Genomic DNA, 14,488 nt, shown 5'->3' on the forward strand with positions numbered 1-14,488 from the left:
GCTGCATCGAGACCCACAACAAGACGTAAACACACACAACTATTTTTGAACCCAAGTAAATCAGGGGAGAGCGCGAACGCAGTCCCCCACTACCAGAAATTATGCAGTCGAGATTCCCACATTTGGGGAATTCGCAGGGGTCAGCACAACCGGAGTGCAATGGCTGAGCCTCGCCCTGGGTGAACCACCTTCTTGATCATGGTATCTCCCCTGCCAGGTAAGTATGAATTCCCCGTCCACACGGCGAACACATGATCAAAAGACTTAGTATTCACTCAGATGGTAGGATCCCCGCTCAATACGCAACTAAACACAATCTAAAAGCAAACTGAATACATACCTACAGAAGAACGACGTATTGTTTGAAAAGAACATTTATGGGCTGTTATCTCGTCGATTTAAACGAAACGGAGAAGAGGCTTCCCATGATGCACTGCTTCCGAATACGTAATGAGCCATGAGGACGCGTGGACGTTGTTTCTATTTTCGTGTGTGGAGCAAACTCTTCACGTGAGCGAAATTCACAACGGGCGAACATGCTGGACTAACGTATTGCTGCGCCGTATAGAGAAATGGTGCTTTCGCTAGCTTGGTGATTCAAAATCCACACAGAATTGTTGAGAAAATTACCAAGCATTGAAAGGAACAGAAACGCGCGTCGTGCCATTGACGACTTTCGTTTTAGCGAGATGAGCAAAACTCTCGTCATTTGTCCTCCAGAGCGTTGTCTGCTACAGGGTGGTATCTGTTCGCAATCAACGGCCGAAAAAAGAGGCGAGATCACTCAAGATTTTATACTGGGCACACTACGCTGCGCTACGCTTTTAAAGGGAACATTTCTCTTCATATACTGCAACGGGCGATCACTTGCAGTTGTTAAACAATACACACGGAGCTTATCCCTCCACAGAAACGTCTAGCCGACACACAGAAGATTCTTCCAAAGAGAAGAGACTGCCCTGAACAGGATGCGCGCGCGCGCGCAAACACACACAATAGAAAAATGTAAAAAAAAAAAAAAAAAATAATAATAATAATAATAATAAATAATTAAAAAGTTTAAAAAAAAAATCAAACAACTGTTTTCTTATTTTCCCACAGAGCAAAGGAGGGAGGAGGTGCACCGTTCCCGGAGGTACTGCAATACCGGGTCGATGCGTGGAGTGGACGGAGCAAGCCCCTATTCCATCTCCCTGTTCCAAAAATCAATTTAATATATGGTCCCCGGGTAGGGGACGTATCAGATATTAAACTGATAAGAACAGATACTACACTTGATCTTAGCCAAAAGGCCGAGAAGCGATACCAGCCGCCTACCAAACCCAGGGTAGCCATTCAAGGCATCGAGAATGACCCTTACGGCGATAAAACTACGCATCACGGATTTTCACAAAAACACTAGGAACCTATACTACTATTCAGGTTCCATTACGAATTGCCCGAGAAACGTCGTGCTACACGTAGTCCGGGGACCTGAAAACTCAAGTCTTTCATAACATTAAATATGGTTGCTCGCCGACCAATCAAATACAAGTAGTCTAGATCAAGTCTTGCCTCTGCTACCTCTCCTTTATTAATAGTTTAGACACCAAATACCTGTTCTGGATTTCGACTTAACACCACTGAAGCACGAAAGTCTGTTCACTGATAAAATAATAAATATCAGCGGCATCAAAGGTTTAAATGCGCTTCCGTATCCCTCTCGTGGTTAGACCATAGACAGTACACACACACACACGTGGGCTGGACGACAGCGAAGCCACCGTGTCTCTGGCGCCCTCTATTGGCTGGATGCGGGATAACCGAACCCCGCCTATTCCCATATAAGTGAACGGCTCAGACACTCATTGTAAATTAAACATCTAGAAATTAGAAACCTCTAGACCTGCAGCACCACACTTTCAGACCGCACCATCAGCTTCATGTGACATTGTTGGGTTTTTTAGCACCGAAGTGTATACAGTACGTAATAACAAGTGCAAGTGCGGCGGTAGTCTGGTTCCAGGAGGAACTTGTCAACCTAGCGTACGGCCATGTTCCAGATAAAAGGAATACTTGAATAACCATCATTTTTAAGAGAGTGTATGACTTCCAAACACTGGGGGAAACGGGCCAAAACCGATATATACTAGCAAGCTAATAAACTACAACACCCATTAACGAGTTCTTCCCTTTACAAAACTAGCACATGAACGTTTGCTAGGTCAACAAGTTTCTCTCGTACAAAACTACCGCTCCACTAGCACTTGAAAGCTTAAGTGCTAGTCTTCACATAATTTGGGGGTGGGTGCAATCGTGTTCTGTGCATATCCCCTCACATCAACATATCACATTTATAAAAAGCAACACCGACCAGTTTAACCTCTGTGTGCACCTCCAATTTAAGCGATTTATACTTCTACACTATAACACTAGCTATCTGAAACTATACATATAGCACAATGATCATTCGTCATTCAAATTGAATTAGACACTTGGGCCAAGACAGTCATTCAAATCCAGGCGCCCCCGCCCTCGCCCCCCCTCCCCCTCCTCGTTATTTAGCTTCCATGTGAGCTCATCTAAATTTAAAAAAAAAAAAAAAGGATTTTCCGCTAGGTGTCATAGACATCTCCAAAGTGCCCCCGGACCTCTCCGATTGCACAAAAAGCCGTCAGCCACCATACATCCAAGATTTGTTTCGCAAAAACATCACAACGATGTTTGACAACGTAGTAAAAACAATATTAGTTTCATTGCTAAAAGGATACACGATAGTAGCTTCACTGCTAATAGGATAAAAAGTTATACCGGGGAGAACACATTGTAAATACTGTAAATAAATAGTACGCATTCTCTTATGTACAAACGTTCATTTAGACTTACGAAAGCCGAGCCATTTCCCAGCGGGAAACATTTGTAATGGAAACATCGTAGTCCATGTTCGAAGCTACTGAACCGTCACGCTCCGCTTCCAGCTCATATGTGCACGCAAACAACTCCACGTTTACTTCATCTAAAGTAAACCTCTTCCTTTCCATGATGTCCAAATGTATTAGCGATCAAATCATCCAGTAAATATATCGACGACAACACCAGTTTCACCAAACAGCTTCACACGCGTACGCTACATCTTATCTGGCTACAGCGCAGCAGAGGTCTATTGTTTTGCGCATTGCCGCCCTCCCCCCTCACACCCCCTCCAAATCCACAAAGTGAACGGAAAAAAACACGAAAACAAGCACCAGCAACAGATGACGGTAACTTACCTGTACTGTGCGGGTACTGCCTGCTCTGATTGGTCAGCTCGTCCACGTTCTGCTCGCTGAACCCACAGAACGATTCCGCCCCTACACGTCTCGCCTGTCCTTCAGTCTGCGCTCGAAAACGACGTAAAATCCAGCTGTTTAACAAGAATGAATTATGCCGAGTTAATGATTAAAGATTTCAACTGATAATTTGTCAGATTTATCTGCAGGCGAACTCTTGTGTATTGCCATGTTTTGTTTTGTTTTGTTTTTAAGCGCAATACATTTTCAAGCAGCACTCGCGAAATCATTAGTTTTAGAAAATCTTCCATCTTAGAATTCATTAAGTTTATGCTGGTTTCGAAGCTCTTCGCCGTCCCGCAACAGTGAACTGGGACTGCGACATTAATTAGCCAGCTAGCTACAGCATGTAATCATAAAACCAATTGCACCGATGTAAATATAAATCCACATTCACGTGAACATTATTTAACATTTAGTGATGTAAAAAAAAAAACCCCATATCGCCATATTTCCGCGCAACGTAATCTAAAATTGAACCTGCAGCCGATTAACAAAACCATTCCAACACGCTAAGATTAATTGGGCTCGTTACCCGATCTCGAGCAATGGGTCTACGGGTTAGCTACAGCCAACAATTCGACACCGGAACACTCGTTGTAGCTAGCACACACCTTGTTTGCTTCAAACATCCTAAAACACAAACAGTAAAGCATACTTACAGGCTGTGAGCCGCCGAGTCACACACGGTTGTAACAGCTGCCGAGGCACGGAGTAAGAGAGATGAAAAACCAGGATCGAACTTCACACGGGTTTTGAAGCTGTCCTCCTTGAAGTACATTTACGGCATTTAGCAGACGCTCTTATCCAGAGCGGCTTACAAAAGTGCTTTGTCATTTACTCATAGAATACATCCTAGTACAGTACAGTAGGTTAGAATCAAACATGCCAATGAACTAGAATACTGTAGAAATACAGGGACGAATGCTGACACCTAGAAGTACAAAATACATAAGGTCTATTTTAAACAATGATGGGTGCTATAAACAATACGTGCCAGAGTTTGTTAAACAACATAAACCATACCCTACAATAAGTACTAAATTAGTCAGTCAATATGGGAGCAGTGTCAGTTGTCCTTTAGATATTCTGCAAATAGATGGGTCTTCAGTCCGCGTTTGAAGACTGCAAGGGACTCTGCTGTCTGGACAGCAGTTGGGAGTTCATTCCACCATCTCGGAGCCAGGACGGAAAAGAGTCTCGATGCTTGTCGTCCATGAGACCTGAAGCAAGGTATTTCAAGCCGAGCCGTGCTTGAGGTACGGATCGGGCTTTGACCGTTGACCTCATGTATGAAGAGGCTGGTCCATTTTTGGCTTTGTAGGCAAGCATCAAGGTATTAAATCTGATGCGTGCAGCTACAGGGAGCCAATGAAGGGAGCGCAGCTGTGGAGTAACATGTGTGAACGTCGGAAGATTGAAGACCAGTCGTGCTGCTGCATTCTGGACAAATTGTAGAGGTTTGATGGCTCTTAGAGGAAGATCAGCAAGTAGCGAGTTGCAGTAGTCTAGCTTTGAGATCACAAGAGACTGCACAAGCTTCCTGCGAGAGAAACGGTCGAATCCTTGGTATGTTACAAAGGAGGACTCTGCAAGACCGGGTTAGATTAGAAACATGAGTTGACAACGACAACTGGTTGTCCAAAGTTATGCCCAGGGAGTTCTCAAAGGAAACAGCAAGCTCATGGTAAGGCTTGGGAGTACCTGGGATGAACAGAAGCTCGGTTTTACTGGGGTTGAGCTTCAAGTGGTGGGCTGTCATCCATGACGCGATGTCAGTCAAGCGTGCTGAGATACGTCTGGAGACCTGCGTGTCAGAGGTTGGAAAAGAAAGAAATAATTGAGCGTCATCAGCATAGCAGTGGTAGGAGAAACCATGAGCAGATATTACATCACCAAGAGAATCGGTACCACCCTGGCGGTTTTGAATGCAGTAGGCACGTATCCAGAAGATAAGCAGTTGTTGACGATGACAGAGACGAAAGGAAGCAGATCTTTTGCGATTGTCTAGAACAGAGCGCAAGGAATTGGATCCAGCGGACATGTAGTCAGGAAGTCAGGAGTTGAAGAATTTCATCTGAAGAGAGAGGAGACAGAGAAGTCAGAGAGTTGGATGTTGGGGAATGCACATCGGTTGGAGGAGTGGGTAACAGAGCAGTGGAAGAAACAGTGGTAAAAATTCATTTCAACCACTGACTTCTTCATGGTTCTACCTTTGGCAGAGCATACAAAGGAGATTTCCCGTCACAACCCAGAACGCCAAATATCTTGAACCAAGTTTCCCATAGGCCCCTGCCTACTCAATTCACAACGTACGCAACCTCAAGCTCTTCCCAGGTAGACACCTCCCTTCACGACGGTGAGGTCAACACAGCGAACCAACCCCTTCAAGCTCAATTTTAAAGCAACCATTTTCAAAACCTCTTTAGACATATAATCATATTGGCCTCCCCGGTGACGTAGGCCATGCCATGCCTACATTTGTGAAGCATTTCATAACTTGGGGGAAACTCATAACAGATTCTCTGTTCACACAGATGTGATATAAAAGACAAAGAAGTTTTATTTTATCTTTTTTTTTTTTTTTGTATGAACTTGTGTTCGACTCTGCTCCTGCCTGACACACTCACCTCTCGGGTCTGTGTTGAAGGACACTCATGGAGCAATACATTTAATGTAAAAAGGAACCTGTGAAATATTTACCCAATTTTTAAAACCAGATTAAGTAGTAGATTTCCAATGTTTTACACTTCGGCAGTACACGGCAAAGGCGATCGCTGTAACTATGTGGCCTAGGTCCCCAGGCCTGCACTGAGGCATACTCAATAAGCAAGCATTTCATTTGCTCTTGAGTACGCAAAATCTGTAACTCAATTTAAAAATGGATTGTAGGTGGGATTTTGCATAACTTGGATTGGTGGAGTCACGAATACTATAGAACCACGTGATCCAATCCCCTCATTTCAGGTCCATATTAAACTTTCTCCTGGGGAGGAAATGGTCCAAAGTCAAAATTGCAAAACATTATGCTTGGTGATCCTAGCAACACCAAGCTGGAAACAGGGAAATTCACTTACACAGTCTTCTGTATGCAGTGATAAAATCATGAAAAGATTTACACGTTTCACTTTGCGAACAAGGTGGATGAACCGTCTGCCTTACTGAACAACCAGTGGATGTACAGGGAGCGTACCTAGCGTGGGAGTTCTCCTACTCCACTGCTGTAGTTGTTTACGTCCCTCCGTGGGCTGTGTCGAAGAGCGCTAGCGACATCTTTCACTCGGTCATCGCGGGACTTCAGAGAAAACATTCCAACGCCCTCTTATTGATCTGTGTTTATTTCAGTCATGTCTCCTTTTCTCCTGTCCTCACCAACTTTAAACAGTATGTTAACCGTGCAACGAGAGGGCATAACCTTTTGGACCATTTTTTACGTCAACGTGAAAAAAAGCATAGAAAACGGGTCCGAACAACACAGCAGATGTGTTGAATGGGATGAAAAGCTTGACAGTCTGTAGAGTACAAGGAGATCAGGCATTTGCATCTGAACTTAATCTAATGTTTCAACAGGTTTGACACAACCCCCACCACTGTGTGCTCAGACGGTGAGACTAGGTCTCCACCCAACCTGCCCCCATTCACACCTCTGTTGGAGTCCCTGCTCTATGACCCATCAACACCCCTGTCACCCTCTCTGCTCTCAGCAGACTTCTGACCCCAGAGGACAGCCTCGTTCCTGCCAATAGCTCCCTTCAAAACAACATTAAAATAACACTTGACCAGGACCAATTCTGCCATCCTCCCTTCATCTCTTCCCCCACAATCAGGAATTCTTAGCTCCCTGCATACTCCCTCATCACCCAGCCCTACCTTCACCATCGTCCAGGTAAAGCGGGAGCTCTACGGGCTTCACAGTCACAGAGCTAGTGGGCCTGATGACATCTGTACTCCTAAAGAATTTTAAAAGTGAACACAACACACAGAATTAAAACAAGAAGCTTGCCATATAAATATGAGCTAAGAATCTTTGATGATGGGAGGTACACTGTTCACAGAGGTGCTGCGATACTGGGTCTGTGTGTGGAGTGGATGGAACAAGCCCCTATTCCATCTCCCTGTTCCAAAAATCTATTTAATATATGGTCTCCAGGTAGGGGACCGGAATTACAAATAGCAAACCTCTGCAGAAAAATCATCAAACAATACCTATGTTATATGCAGACATGCTAATGCTAATGGTACTGATGAGGAAACCACACCCTCGAATCAGAATTTAAATTGCCCAATTTGTATTATTATTTTTTTTTACCTGCTAGTCTCCACAGTAACCTCTGCTGGCTTGAAAGCAAAAGACAGCCACACGCAGGGAGAAATACTAGAGTACCAACTATATAAACAAGGCAGTACGTCCTTCAAGAAGAGAATAGATTGAATATGATTGAATGTGAAGGCAAACTTTGCCTGTCTTTTCAGACTGAAGCCCTAGATCTGGTCCACAGCCATCCTAATATACATGTTTAACACACAAACTGTCTTTTTTAAATTGGTTGTGCCTCACATCATTTGTATCAGATATTTCTAAAATGTTGCTTCCCTTTCTAGTGCTGTTAGTTTTAGTGAACTCTAACCTTATCACAAAGCCTCGTTGGGTGTTCTTTAGTTTAAATCGTACTTCTCATTCATTCTATCTTTTTCAACCGTGCCATCATTCCTCCAGATTCAAAGGGGACAAAGAAAACACATGATCTGGATGTCTGTCACAATTATCCTAAATTAAGTGCAATTGACATGCTAGTGACCAGCAATGGCCGCCTGACGACTGATGAACAAATAAGCAAACTAAAAACGACTTCTGCATTAAAACAATTCGACATGTAAGCGGGGTGTTAATGGATGGCTTGTTCCTTTTCATTTTTGCTATGCTCCTGGAGGGCTTAGACCCCCATTCACACTCACGCGTCTGCCGTTAACTATCGGCAGAGGAAAAACAAAAAACAAAAACAGTTGCTTTCCCTTATGGTAATTCCTGGTTTAAAATTCTAGCTAGGTCACTTTGTCCGTGGAAAGTCATTGGGCGTGAATGACGTCACACGACCCGTTTATTTACATTTAGCTAACGCGTTTATCCAAAGCAACTTATAATTACAAACGAGTACAGCTTGAGCTACTAGGTTAAGGGTCTCGGCTCAGGTGCCCAAGTTGAACCAGCAACCTTTTGATTGCTAGACAAATGCCTTAATCACTGAGCCACCACTGCCTCAAAGCCAATCAAAAATTATTTATTAGACTTTGGACCGAATTTATTGTATCTGTCACATCTTTCTCTGCATTAGCTTGGCGCCAACTCAAAACCAGCCCAACGATCTTGTGAGACACAAGTTAGCAGAAACACAAAAGATCGACGAGCCTTATTTATGTGCTTTACATAAGTACCAGCTTCATGGAGGAAGCTTCTGAATATGCTGAACATAATCGTGGACCTTATTTCTCGTCTCCAAATAGCGGACTAGGCGGCTGACTACCTTTCGTCTTTAATTGGTATCTCAAAATGTTTTCATCATACACTATGTCATATTGCAGCCAACGTCTATACAGACGCACGTACTTGGGCAACATACGCCATACATTGGTTTAAAACTAGGCCTACATTTTCAAATCACATATGACCAAAAGGCCGAGATAGAGCACAGTTTCTCAGGAAGAAAACAAAAGGACACGTGCGCTATTGCGTTTAATGTTTTCATATCTGCCACTAGCCTCTATTCGTGGCAAGCAGTTTATTAAACGACCAAGATATTTTAGCTGATTGTCGTCTCATCAACAGTCACGCAAAAGAACGTCTAGCAGTCATTGGCCTGTGGCCTCGGTAAACCGCTGCAAATGTTACTTTAAACACGTACCTATCGACTGCCGTTACAAGCAAAAGCAATTTCCATACTTCGAACTTAGCACTGCTTTTAAACAGTCAGATCACGCCAAAAGATTGTTTTATTCCGAAAGAAATTAAACAATTCTAACGCGTTTGTTCAAAAGGGCGATTTTAGGCTTACGGTGAAAAAACTTGTGACGCGCACTATTACTGAGAGTAGTTTCTCTCTACAAAAACGTACCGTTACACAAATGATTCTGCTTTGAACAGCACTTCTCCCCATTTCCCTAATATTATTATATACTATATTTACATAGCATGTTATTTTCCAAGAAAAATGCTTACCTCACATTATACGTGCGTCTGATTCAGAGCGGGTCTTAAATTTAGGCCTGCAAAGTAAATCCGCGTCACGGCAAGAGGATCTGCAGTTCGGTTCTACGTTTGGCAACTACTAAGTGCATCATTTCTAAAGACTAATTCCTCATACGTGCGATTATCAAGCAGATTTGGCATCACGTCCTACACAAGTGAGAGATTAGAGAGCTAGAGGCTTCCTGGTTGACTAAAACTGCGGGCATGATTTTATTTTAGGCTTTCTATCTGAAATAGTCAACTTACTCAGTACTAAAAACACATCCTTCAAAACCTAGGTAAAACGTAGCTTCAAAATGAATCCCTGAGCCATTTATATTTTTCTTCTTCATTTCTTTCTTTGTCCTTAAAATTGTTTTGTATTCATTTTGGCAGCTTGAATTTTGGGAAAGGGTTCAGGTTCCTCTTGTTCTTAACATTTAAAGGCTTCTAAATGTGTTGTGAAACAGGTAGTCAGAAGCCACAGCATTATCAGATGCTGATGCACGTCTAGCTTCCAGAATCTGCATATATTTTACAAATTGACAGGGAAAGATGATGGAAGGTAGGGATGAGTTTGATTTCCAAACTCAGTATAGGGCTGGGCTTCCCGTGGTTCTTTTTAAAAGAGAGGTATGCCTCATTTGAGTTGATCAAGTGTCTTCAAATAATCATTTTTATCCAGGTGACTACAAGCAAAGCAAAGCACCATATCCTTCATTTAATAGGTCAGTTACACTCCATGTTTATCAAAAGCATTTAATATTAATGGTCATAGTAATGCCACACAAATTCACAAAGTGTTTAAGACATGTCTGGCTCAGTTTGCTTTCTGTGTGAACTCACTAAAACAGTGCAGATTTTAAATAAATGACCACAAAAAGAAGAAATGATATATTGCAACAGGAAAAATAGATTTTTCTTTAGAAATGAAAGAGGAGTTCAAAGAGAACTCAGCACCTTCTATATCATAATTGTAACCAACATTTTCATTATGTGAAATAATTGATTCAAGCTTAAGACTAGAAATTAAAAAGAAATTACAGTTTATCAATCGAATGGGAAATTCGATTCACACTTATCCTCATTCCAGTAAAATGCCACAGTATTTACAGTTTGATGTGAACAAAACAAACAAACAAAAACTTCTCAATTTTTGGTTTATGACAACCAACCGCAGATAAATTCTGTATAACCAAGATTATGCCTCGGTCGTCATTGCAACTGTTTTCTCCCACAGACAATGTTTAAAACAAAATCAAGCGCCACTAAATGTGTCAATTCTTAAATGTAAAAAACAGCTCTGAATTTATTTCCCCCCTACAATACAAGGTAAAGGGCAGGGTAAACGGGGTCAAAAATGCAGCAATAAGAAGCGCTTACATTTCATTTTGCTGCTAATTTCAGTTACAAAAGTGGCTTTTTGCTCTTATACAAAATGGAGCTATAGTTATTAAAGAATTAACATATAGCCCAAGTTGGGAGTTTAAGGGACAATTTACTCTTGAATCTCTCCTTTAAAAAAAAAAAACTTACAGAGCAACAAGAATAATGGAAAACCTTAAAAAAAAAAAAAAAAAAGTATAAAAATAATCAAAAAAAAAATCAAGAGAATAAATCTGTATATTAAGCAAAAAAAGGAGAGGTAAAACACGATTCACTAAACAAATTCATGACTAATTGTTTTCTCACAAAAATCAAGAAAACATTCATGGAAAAGACCTTGTGCGATCCTAAAATGCTTTTTTCATGATAATAGATTCTCTTCCAATGGAAATAGCATGACAAAACACAAAGATTCTCAGTCACAGTAACTAAAATTGAAAAAAATCTCTTAAAACCTGTATATTTCGAACCATTAGAAACACGCATTTTATAAAATTCTTAATGCTTTAGAAAAATGTTCATATATCCATTAATATACATTTATATCTTCACTAAATTCAAGTGGCATGGCCAATATGATATATCTAGGCTTGTCTAGTTTTGAAGATAAATTAATACAATAAATTAACAGCACCATTGAAAAACTACAAACGGCATTTACACATTTCTGTATTCAAGACAGAAACAGAAAAAAAAGAAAAAAAGAATAGAGATGCCATTTTTATACATGTTTTACTGCCATTGCTACGACAGCACAAACCGTGTTTCATTGTAAGACCGTCATGTTGTGTAAGGTCGCTGATAGTAAACTGGGGTCTTAGCGGCAAATTGATTAAAGTGAATTGGTTTATGTGACTACAACACCCCCACACACCATTTCATTTTTAACATGTATTTACTGAAATCAAACCCCCTACTGACCAGGTGAAAATTCCTGTGTAGTGTTTCTTTGCAGTCTGAACATGCATCTGTTCTCCACTTGCCGTATTGCTCCCTATAGTCAATGACAAGCTCCTCATCTTGTAGCAGTGACAGCAATTTGAGCTTCCGTAGACCTGATCTTAGTCAAAAGGCTAACCAAGCGTCAGCAGCCTATGAGAGGGGTACAGTAAACATGTTATACTGTGTGAAATTGTTTTCGTGAACAAGAAACCTAACGTGCATGAAAAGCATTTTGTTCCTGTGTCACTTGTGATTTAAAGCAATAAAAAGATAAGAGACTAGCTTCTAGAAAATAAGGGTTTAATACGCAAAGCAAACACACTCAGCAAGGGTGCACCGCTGCATCGAGACCCACAACAAGACGTAAACACACACAACTATTTTTGAACCCAAGTAAATCAGGGGAGAGCGCGAACGCAGTCCCCCACTACCAGAAATTATGCAGTCGAGATTCCCACATTTGGGGAATTCGCAGGGGTCAGCACAACCGGAGTGCAATGGCTGAGCCTCGCCCTGGGTGAACCACCTTCTTGATCATGGTATCTCCCCTGCCAGGTAAGTATGAATTCCTCGTCCACACGGCGAACACATGATCAAAAGACTTAGTATTCACTCAGATGGTAGGATCCCCGCTCAATACGCAACTAAACACAATCTAAAAGCAAACTGAATACATACCTACAGAAGAACGACGTATTGTTTGAAAAGAACATTTATGGGCTGTTATCTCGTCGATTTAAACGAAACGGAGAAGAGGCTTCCCATGATGCACTGCTTCCGAATACGTAATGAGCCATGAGGACGCGTGGACGTTGTTTCTATTTTCGTGTGTGGAGCAAACTCTTCACGTGAGCGAAATTCACAACGGGCGAACATGCTGGACTAACGTATTGCTGCGCCGTATAGAGAAATGGTGCTTTCGCTAGCTTGGTGATTCAAAATCCACACAGAATTGTTGAGAAAATTACCAAGCATTGAAAGGAACAGAAACGCGCGTCGTGCCATTGACGACTTTCGTTTTAGCGAGATGAGCAAAACTCTCGTCATTTGTCCTCCAGAGCGTTGTCTGCTACAGGGTGGTATCTGTTCGCAATCAACGGCCGAAAAAAGAGGCGAGATCACTCAAGATTTTATACTGGGCACACTACGCTGCGCTACGCTTTTAAAGGGAACATTTCTCTTCATATACTGCAACGGGCGATCACTTGCAGTTGTTAAACAATACACACGGAGCTTATCCCTCCACAGAAACGTCTAGCCGACACACAGAAGATTCTTCCAAAGAGAAGAGACTGCCCTGAACAGGATGCGCGCGCGCGCGCAAACACACACAATAGAAAAATGTAAAAAAAAAAAAAAAAAAAAAATAATAATAATAATAATAAATAATTAAAAAGTTTAAAAAAAAAATCAAACAACTGTTTTCTTATTTTCCCACAGAGCAAAGGAGGGAGGAGGTGCACCGTTCCCGGAGGTACTGCAATACCGGGTCGATGCGTGGAGTGGACGGAGCAAGCCCCTATTCCATCTCCCTGTTCCAAAAATCAATTTAATATATGGTCCCCGGGTAGGGGACGTATCAGATATTAAACTGATAAGAACAGATTTTTTTTTTTTGACCATTTTATTCACCATTTCACATACAACAATCACGTGCATCAACAAATAAACACGTACAATAGTCAATATCATATACATACATATGTACGTATACATCCATGTTGTTTTTTAAAATTTCAAAATCAACATAATCAATACTTAAAAATTTACACAGTTTTATAAACCTAGTACATATCAACATCAACATTAAAAACATCAATGCTAATATCACTAAAAATCGCTTCTCGGCCTTCTACTAAAAACAATTCCTCAGCGGGTCTCCCATCGTGTGTACACCTGTTTAAGAACTATTTATAATTATTAAAACAGGAACCCCCTTCCCATTTATCCCCCAGGCCCGCAAATTCACGGAAACCCGTGTTATTTAAAAAAACGTCCATACGTTTCCCGGGCTTCTGGGCATTCCCCCCCCCATCCCCCACAGAATCAAAATCTATGACCAGGGGGGAGGGAGACGGAAAACTCCCCGTGCTATCAGATCCGGGGGTAAAGGTCAGGGGGCCTTTGGGCGCCGCCTCACCCTTACCAGCCCTCTTCGCCTTCGACAATCGTGAATCTTCCCCGGGGATCCTCCAGCTGGCTCTCATCCTTTTCCGGACCACTGCCGGGGCCTTCTCAGTCTCCTGGGACCGCCCAGTCTCCAATTGTCCATTTTGTACCTGGAGTGCCTGATCCCGAGAGAGAGGCTCCTCGACTCTCTCCTCCTTCACAGGGTCCAGGATCTGTGCCTCAATCTCCTCTGGTCCTGCCTGTTCTCCAGTACTCGCCGGATCCTCCTCACAGTCCCGGGTTCCCCGGACCACAGCTGCCGCGTAGGTCCTACTACCCGGACAGGAGCGAGCCAGGTGTCCCTCGCTCCGACACCGGCGACATCTCCTGGGGCCCCTGCAGTCCCTGGCCAGATGTCCCTTCTCCAGGCAATTCAGGCACTCCAGCTCTGGGCAGTCCTCCATCTTATGTCCATGGCCCCGGCAGCTCCGGCAGAAAACCGGCTGGTCCCTGTAAAAAA

At 42.4% G+C, this 14,488-nt stretch overlaps 5 non-coding genes and 1 pseudogene across 37 annotated transcripts in view; all 6 read right to left on the reverse strand.

The window, feature by feature from the left end:
* Positions 1–14,488, reverse strand: part of tmem88b (transmembrane protein 88 b) — a 139,662-nt gene that overhangs the window by 114,978 nt on the left and 10,196 nt on the right. For 12 of the 33 annotated variants that reach the window (XR_014115785.1, XR_014115793.1, XR_014115782.1 and 9 more), the window contains exons 1-4: positions 6,502–7,147; positions 5,013–5,385; positions 3,971–4,077; positions 3,249–3,382 (exon numbers count right to left, since the gene is read on the reverse strand). This is a non-coding gene — a transcript (transmembrane protein 88 b). The other 21 variants (XR_014115801.1, XR_014115800.1, XR_014115796.1 and 18 more) reach the window with 10 other exon arrangements.
* On the reverse strand, positions 62–225 carry LOC113585097 (U1 spliceosomal RNA). The gene has a single exon (XR_003411471.1). It is a non-coding gene; the product is annotated as a U1 spliceosomal RNA (small nuclear RNA).
* On the reverse strand, positions 1,114–1,304 carry LOC118240318 (U2 spliceosomal RNA). Its single transcript, XR_014116168.1, has one exon. It is a non-coding gene; the product is annotated as a U2 spliceosomal RNA (small nuclear RNA).
* Positions 7,344–7,462, reverse strand: LOC118240315 (U2 spliceosomal RNA; annotated as a pseudogene).
* Positions 12,259–12,422, reverse strand: LOC118240306 (U1 spliceosomal RNA). Its single transcript, XR_004775342.1, has one exon. It is a non-coding gene; the product is annotated as a U1 spliceosomal RNA (small nuclear RNA).
* Positions 13,312–13,509, reverse strand: LOC118240311 (U2 spliceosomal RNA). The gene has a single exon (XR_014116169.1). It is a non-coding gene; the product is annotated as a U2 spliceosomal RNA (small nuclear RNA).

This window comes from Electrophorus electricus, chromosome 13 (assembly GCF_041902795.1).
Source record: "Electrophorus electricus isolate QZ-2024a chromosome 13, ASM4190279v1, whole genome shotgun sequence".
NCBI classification, from domain to species: Eukaryota; Metazoa; Chordata; class Actinopteri; order Gymnotiformes; family Gymnotidae; genus Electrophorus; species Electrophorus electricus.